The following is a 7,648-nucleotide window of genomic DNA, read 5'->3' as shown; positions in this document are numbered from 1 at the left end:
AGTGGTCAAAACTAGGCAAACGTGAATAATCACAGGGAATTCTGACAACTCAGCTTATATCTGGCTCAGACAGTAGGCCTGCTATATTCTTGCTCATGAGCTGAAGATTGGTTCTCCCAGTAATGCTGCCAGGGTGTGCAATGTAGTGATCTGTCAAACCTAGAAGTTTCTGAAATTTCAGCCTTAGCAAATAGCCTGCAGTCTTCTAGGAGGCTGCTCATCCAGTGAAGCGGAGCACCAGCTCGCAGGGTGGAGGATGGAGAAACAAATCCACAGGTACAGCTTGTCTCAGGACCAAGGCTCACCTAGAAGCTTCTTAGCAGAGGTTGGAGGACAGCACAGCTCAGTGAACTTCCTTGTGGTTTAACCATGGGGCTTGCAAGAAACAAAAACTAGCACGGGGATGACCCTGCAGTTTCACATGACTCACACCACCTGTGACACACTGGGTTCACCACAGCAACAATTAACTGCCCGGCTTTCTTTGACTTTAACAGCCGTGGCAAAATCTTTTCTGCTCTACCAGTGTGAAATTCACAGTTGGTGATACCACTGAAGGCTGCAGTCCCCCTGGCATCCTCTACCGTCTGTTCCACCAGTTAAATCCCAAGAACCTGAACGCATGCTGAGCCAGAGAAAGACCAATCACACCGGTTTCACAGCAGATGTCAAGGAGGATGGTATTAGAATTCACTCCACTCAGCAACCCAACTCAGCTCCAATAGAGCATCTCTGCGCCAGCAGTGTTAATCTGGAAAAGGGCATTTGGAAAGATACGGCCCTTCAAGCCCAGAAGTTCTTCAAAGACGTGGGGTTCCCCAAATAGGAGCTGGTAGAGGGATTGCTGATGGCTGCAAGGAGTCATGGTGCTTTCCTGGAAATAAAGTGTGGTCAAGTCACAGACTGCTCCTGGGCCTTTGATGAAAAACTCCTTTACTATCTGCTTCTGAACAGAGTTCCTCCTGCCCAGATGACAAAATATTTGGAGTCAAGTAAAGACTCATCTCTGACAAATTTTCTCTTCAAGCTCTACAGTAATCAGTCCTGACTTAATTGCTGGGGATAGAAAGTGATAGTAGCCATTGTGTGTCCTTGGCTATTGATGTTTGTGCTGTCAGCTTGTGCCAACATCCACCTTCAGGAAACACAAGGCAGAGTTCCATTGGAGACTGTTGAAGGAATATTTCAAAGTGCTGAACCACTTGATCATGTTCTCAAGGATGTTTTTCAGATGGTTAGACTACACACAATGTTCCCACCTCTTCACGTTTCCAAGTAGTACCCTACAGCTTTCTGATTGTCATATGGGCCTCGATTCACAGTAAAAGTAGACTTATTTCAGTAGCCATTGATGACAAGAGAGGGTATAATAAAATGGAGAAGACAACAGAGACCCTCTGATTGGGGTGCAGTTACTGTGCCACTTACTCAGTTGAGCAGTTGCAGGTAAGACTCTAGCCTTTCTAAAATTTCCTTCTGAGCTTCAAATTTCACCTTGAGATGTTCATAGCTCAGCCTCCAGCATGGCGTTACATCAGTCAGCCTTTCCTGCCAGGAACCATTTAATAACTCAACATAGTTTCGTTTCTTCTGATTTTTTGTCCTCTTGGATACTTCATGGCAATCATGTGGTTGAAATTTCCCTTACATGCTGTGCCCCAAAAGAGCTGTGACTGATCCAGTAGTTTTCTGGCACACCGGGAAGTCTAGCTTGGTGGCTTCAGCCAGGTTAACCATTCCTCTGATCTTCCTTTTTTCTCATCCCTCTTATGTTCCTTCCTAACCAAAAAGGCCCCTTACAAACCTGCCACAACAAACCAAAAGGTTTCTCCCAGCATGGACTTTCTCCGGCCACTCACTCCACTCTGAGACCATGCTTCCCCATGTTGCCAGGAGAGGCAGACTCTTCTTCTGAGACCTTCCCAAAAAGTCCTGGCCCAATAGCCTGCCAACTGCCTTCTCTCTGTTCTTGTTCTTACTATGTCATGTTTCATTCAACTCTTCCAGAAGGCTCTTCAGGGAATTAATCTAGGTACCATTACTGTACTTATTTCCATGGTGCCTGATTTATTTGAAGCCTGGCTTAGTTTTTTTCTGAGTCTGACCCTGGAAATGCACACAGATTTACATGGCCACATAGTCTATCTTCAGAGCCACAGATTTTCATCTGGTGACTTGGTGATGTTTTTAGGCTATGTAACATCTCGTAAATAAAAAAAATTAATTTATTTTCTCTCTTTTACCATTATTGAGTGGTACAAAAAATACCACTAATCATCATCTGATAGAAAAAGTCTACTAAAATAGAATTTATCCAAGAGCAAAAAGCCCCAGTCCCAAATGCTTCCCAGATAATGAAGAATGGCTGTCTTTTCCACTTCAATTATCAGAAAATGTAACCCATGTCCTTATTTTTCCTTGCAGATTCTTAGAAAGCAGTCACTAATGACTCCTTTTCTTTAGATCCAGACTCCTAATCTGTTTAGCAATTTTTTGTCAGAAGACAGGGTTTCAATAGCATGTAATTGTAATAATTACCAGACACCTTGAATATCCTATGTGTCACTTTTTCATTTCTTCTTGCTAAAAATAAAATATGCACATGCAAATGGCTCTGCATTACAAGAGGTATGAGCAATCATTTTTGAAATTGTCTAAAGGAGTTTGAGGTGAATTTTGCCCCTCATCTAATGGAATCTTTTTACACAATCAAATCTTTTCAAAAGGCACAGCACCTCCTCTTCTTATTTTCTACCTTTATTCTGTAGCACCTTCCTGAAACTTTTCTGTACCTTTAAAGTATCAACAACTTTATGGCAATCACATTTGCTTCCTTTCTGCAGGTGAGCAGTAACTGTAATTACAGTTAACCATAAAAAGTAGAACATCTTGTAGTATAGAATGTAAGGAAAATTAGACTTGATCGTCTGAAAATACCACACTCAAAGAAGAGACTTTTTAAAAAATCTTAGGTAACAGAGAAAGCAGAGCCTCGGAAAACTATTCAGAGAATTCAGAGATAGATGTACTGCTAGAAATTTTATTTTACTAAGGAGAAAAGTGAACACCCAAGAGTTAGTAACTTGTGTGAGTATGGATTAGTGGCAGTCAACTATTCCAACTATTCATATTTCAAAACTTGCTCATAGTATGAAATGAATCACTGAACTCTGTTCACTGCATAAAATTAAAGTGCCATTTTTAATTCACACCCATTGACTAGAGCCATCAACTCTGGGGTGGTCACAAGAGAGATACAGAGACCATGCCTAGTGAGAATTGGCACTAAGCCAACATATATATCCAAAAGATAGGCAAAGCCTGAGGGTGGGCATTTGGTCACCTGAGGTGCCTGCAGTGAGATCCCAAAGGAGCAGTTAGTATAAAGGGTCACTGACCAACTAATAATTAAATAGAATAATTGAATTTAGATGCTGGTAACAATAAAAGCTATATTTTCCTCTACAGACATCAGATATGAGCAAGCCAGAATAAGACCAAGTTGCTAGAGTTTTTATCCTCACAGCAGGGAAAACAGCACAGAGTTCACAATAAGAACCTCCTCTCTCCGTCACTCAAAGAAATCGCCATCATGATGAATCACCATTTGTGAAAAGCTAATAAATATCAACCCATTATCCTCAACAACCATCTTGCAGTGGTAAGACAAGTTCAAGCATGACTTATGTGTCCAAGGAACAGAAGGGAGGTAGGGGGGCACAATGCAGAGAGCCATCTGAGGGAGGCAAAGCATGGTAGAGGAGGAAATCAGAGCAGTAATGGGGCAGATCATCTAAGGTCTCATAGGTCATCGTGAGGATTGCCTCTCTGAGTGAAGTAGAAAGCCAGTAGAGAATTTTAAGGTGTGAAGAGAGATGATTGAATTACATTTTGAAAAAACCCACTCTGGTTGCTGTATTGAAAATGGACTGAAATTGAACAAAAGAAAAAGTAGGGAGCCCACTTAGGAGGCTACAGAAAAACTCTAAGGAAAAAATAATGACAGGGCAGACCAGGTAAAGAGTAGAGATGTGAAAAGTGACCAGAAAAGCACCCCCAAATAGTACCCTAACATACTGTTTGTAAGATATGAAAGAAACAATTGAAGATAATTTTTAACTTTGATCTGAATAACCAAAAGGAAAAGGAAAAGAGCAAGTCTGAAAATCCAGAGTTCAGTTTTTCTCATATGAGTTTGAAATGTCTATTAGACGCTCAAAGTGGGAGTTGAATACATGAGGCAAGTACTGGGAGGGAGGTGTGGGCCTACAGAGACAGTTATAGGCCATAAGAATGAACAAGAACACCAAAAGAAGCAGCATAGATGTGGAAAACAGGAGACCTTGGGCTAAACTCTAGTGCACTCTGCCATTAAGTTGTCAAAGAGAAGAGGGGCCAGGACAGAAGACTGACCCAGTAAATTAATGGTAAAACCAAAGGTGTGAGGTTTCCTATACCAAAGAAAAATAAGTAAATCAAAGGGGCAGGATTGCTCAGCTGGGTCAATAAGTTGAGATCTGAGAAGTGACCACCAAGCTTTGTCAATGAGGGGTTTGAGGTAACCTTGTTAATGTCCATTTGGATAGAGCAGTAGTGATGAAGACTTTGAGTGGGCAAAGAAAACAAGAGATAGGAATTGGGGTCAGTGGGTACAGGAATTCTTCTGGGAGGCCATTGCAAAGAAATGGAATGGTAGCTGTTGGATAGTGGGATCGAGAGTGAATTTTTTTTTTGTAAGATAGAAGTGTTAACAGAATCCTTATCTATTGATGGGATGATCCTTCAGCAAGGGAAAATTTGAGGGTCACTGAGAGAAGAATAATGCTAGGGAGTATCCTTGGTTATGCAATGGCAACTCAGGACAACAATACAAACAAATAATCATTACTGGCTCCATCTTGTCTTCTCAACCCTAGCTTTTTCCTCCTCCCCAGGGGTGCTGCATAAACATATCTACCACAACACATAAACATACACTCACAGAGAGAGCCATGTTCTGGGTGTCTAGAAGATAGAATGAGCTTTTTGGATGAGCATGTTCATTCAGCCCTGTAGATCTCTCACTGGAGAGGTCAACAGCCACATTGAACAAAAATAGGAATTCACAAGGTGAAATTCAGAAAAGGAGTCCCTGCATTAATAATAAAAAGAGAGTGGTTACAAATGAGTACATGTGGTGATGGGAGTCTATGGAAGTTCTCTTTCACTAATTGCTTCAACTTTCTAGATAAGAGGGAAACAAGGTAATCAGTGGAGTGTTTCTCTAATGAAAGAGATTCTGGTGGGATACAGGATTCTGATGAATGATGGAGAAGATGTAAAGTAGTCATTAATAATGAGGGAGTCAGTAGACTAGGCAACAGAAGTATGGGAATCACATACTCGAAGTTTGTGATCACAAATTTAAATTGAAAGCAGTTGTGACTTTTCTGATTTGGTGCTGAAGTTTCTTTGTCAAGAATGGACAAAAGTCAAGATAGTCACTCTCTAGAAGAGCTCCGGGAGTGGAGTTGGGGACGGGAGTTAGGCTCAGGTGTCACTTGAGTGAAGTGCAATGAGGGAGTGGAATCACAACATATGAAACAGAAGAAAGTTATCACTCACAGATCCCAGAAAAGAGCGAACCCACAGGAGTCAAAGGAAACCCTGAAGCTACTGGAGAGTTCAACTAGTAAGGGGAAGTGAAGATGACTTATAGTCAAAGACTTTCTTAGGGTCCAGGGAAGTACCAAGCACGTCTCCCTTAGGGAGTTCTAAATTAGTGAGTCTACAGCAGGCAGACAGTTTTCACCAAGCTATACTGTGATCAGAGGTGACCACTGTGGCATATCTGGATAGTTGAGTTTGGGTGAGGTAGGCAGGTTATATCTAGCTGTCCCCTGGGGAAGCAGTCACCAGGAGGCAGTTGTGCAAGGCAGATTTCTGGATGGACCACACTGAGGAACTGGCAAAATGCAGACAACTGGAAATAGCCTGAGCTTTGCTTCTTGGTGTAAGAAAGTCTAATTTACATTCCAAAGGGATACCAAGGCAACACAAGACAGTGAGAATTCACTGTACCAGTCAATCTGATTGTAGAGTTTTTCTCCAGCCTTATTTAGTGGCATGGACTCACAAACAGGGAAAATTTTCACTTAAATAAGGCTATGATTTCTTGTCAACCTAAGAAAGAGGCCAAGGGAGCTCAGCGTGTATGCAATATATTATTCTGATTGACTTGTTGCTTAAGATAGTAGTGGAGGAAATCACGGGGATGAGAGTATCACAGCAGTAAGATCAAACTTGCAGGGCCAGATGGGATAAAAGATTATTGGAACTGGGGTTCTGGAGGGATTGGAAGGAGAGGTAAAAGGCTATGGTCAGAAGGTGGATACATGAAACTGAGACTAATGAGGGGTTGCAGTTTTTAGTAATGACCAAGTTAGGGTCTGAGGTAGGTGGGGAGATAGAGGAATTCAAAGGATAGAGGATCAGGTATGGAGAGAATTGCTTGTGTATATATTGAAATTGCTAAGAATTAACTTAAAAATATTGTTCATTCATTGATAATTCTTGCCCAAATGAAATAGAGTGGAAAATACTGATTTTTAAATTCTGTTCTTCTTGCTATTTTCATTCACTTGTATCCTGTGAAGAAGGACTTTGGGTATTTGATGAATGCTAGGTAGGAAGATTGCTAAAGTTTTTCTCTTCAGTTACCAATTTTTAAGCTGAGCAATAAATGGTTACTTGAAGTGATGACAATGATCATTTTTTTGGAGGAGAGGGGTAGATTTGGGAAGAGATTTTTGTTAGTGCCATGCAAACATACAGAATTTCATCAATGCCTTTGGGTCAACTGTAGTCTTACTTTTATTGTTGTTCAAACTGCCCCATATTTGGTAAATAGAAGCCCCTTCATATTATTTTTTCTGCCTCTTATGGCACAACTCCACTAATCTGTCCTTAATTTATGAAACAAGCTGCCTCAGAATTATATCTTTCATGTCCGTGAGTAAGAATCATTTACTACTCCAAAATCCAGCTTCATTTCATAAAAAATGTTATTTACAGACACAATTAAGAATGGAGGACGCTTATGGCTGCAAGGTTATCCTTGCTTCTAGGATTTTTGTATAGTTATATTGGAAATAAGTGTGTATAATTCAGACTTAACATTACAAAAGTTTTCTATTAGGCTAATATCTCAGTTCCTTGCATTATTAACAAAAATACCATTTTACTTTGTCTCATAATGTATATATGATTGCTTTTAATATTTCTACCAATACTACTATTAACAATGAAGTTGAAGTCTTAATTTTTAAGATGTGCTTGTTCACTTTTTGCTTTGTGAATATGTATATCACTTACCCAATCCCAAAGTTGGAACATATTTGTATAACAAAATATGTTGAGAAGTCTTAATTCTATTCCTCTCCCATCTACCATGTTCCCTCCCTGTTCTATAGGCTCTTTTAGTGTTTAGTTTGTCCTTTCAATTTTTTCTTTGGCAAATATGAGCAAATATATGCACACTCATTTATGTTTCTCCCTCTTTCCTACACAAAAGGTGACTTATCACATGCATCCTTTACTCACCTAACAATGCTTCCTGATAATTATACGACATCAGCATATGGAGAAGTTTCCTCATTCCTTTTTATGC

The 7,648-nt window shown here is 40.4% G+C and overlaps 1 pseudogene; it reads right to left on the bottom strand.

The window, feature by feature from the left end:
* Positions 1 to 217: 217 nt before the first annotated feature.
* Positions 218 to 1,885, bottom strand: LOC109676320 (tRNA (uracil-5-)-methyltransferase homolog B-like; annotated as a pseudogene).
* Between the last annotated feature and the right edge of the window lie 5,763 nt (positions 1,886 to 7,648).

This window comes from Castor canadensis, chromosome 9 (genome assembly GCF_047511655.1).
Source record: "Castor canadensis chromosome 9, mCasCan1.hap1v2, whole genome shotgun sequence".
Lineage (NCBI taxonomy): Eukaryota > Metazoa > Chordata > Mammalia > Rodentia > Castoridae > Castor > Castor canadensis.
Note: the sequence above shows the minus strand (reverse complement) of the source record. Positions and strands in the feature narration are given on the sequence as shown.